The sequence below is a fragment of the Chiloscyllium plagiosum genome, chromosome 18 (assembly GCF_004010195.1).
Source record: "Chiloscyllium plagiosum isolate BGI_BamShark_2017 chromosome 18, ASM401019v2, whole genome shotgun sequence".
Classification (NCBI taxonomy): Eukaryota; Metazoa; Chordata; class Chondrichthyes; order Orectolobiformes; family Hemiscylliidae; genus Chiloscyllium; species Chiloscyllium plagiosum.
Genome location: NC_057727.1, coordinates 40,008,610 through 40,008,845, shown reverse-complemented (window position 1 = coordinate 40,008,845; position 236 = coordinate 40,008,610). Strand labels below are relative to the sequence as shown.

Below are 236 nucleotides of genomic sequence, written 5' to 3'. Positions count from 1 at the left end.
GGGGTCATGGTCAAGGGGGCGGTAGGAAGAGGTGTCCTGGAGTTGGCGTTTGGCTTCAGCGATGTAGTCAAGGGGGCGGTAGGAAGAGGTGTCCTCGAGTTGGCCTCATCCTAGTTTCTAACCTCCAGCAACACGATCCCTTTGACTTGTCCGGACTTGTCCGATCTGCCCAGCTCCTTTTCCACCTATCCACTCCACCCTCTCCTCCCCGACCTATCACCTTCATCTTCTCCCCC

At 57.2% G+C, this 236-nt stretch overlaps 1 protein-coding gene across 7 annotated transcripts in view; it reads left to right on the top strand.

Annotated features, from left to right (window-relative positions):
- magi1b (membrane associated guanylate kinase, WW and PDZ domain containing 1b) overlaps nt 1-236 on the top strand; it is a 453,246-nt gene that overhangs the window by 346,477 nt on the left and 106,533 nt on the right. The gene's annotated exons all lie outside the window — the stretch shown is intronic.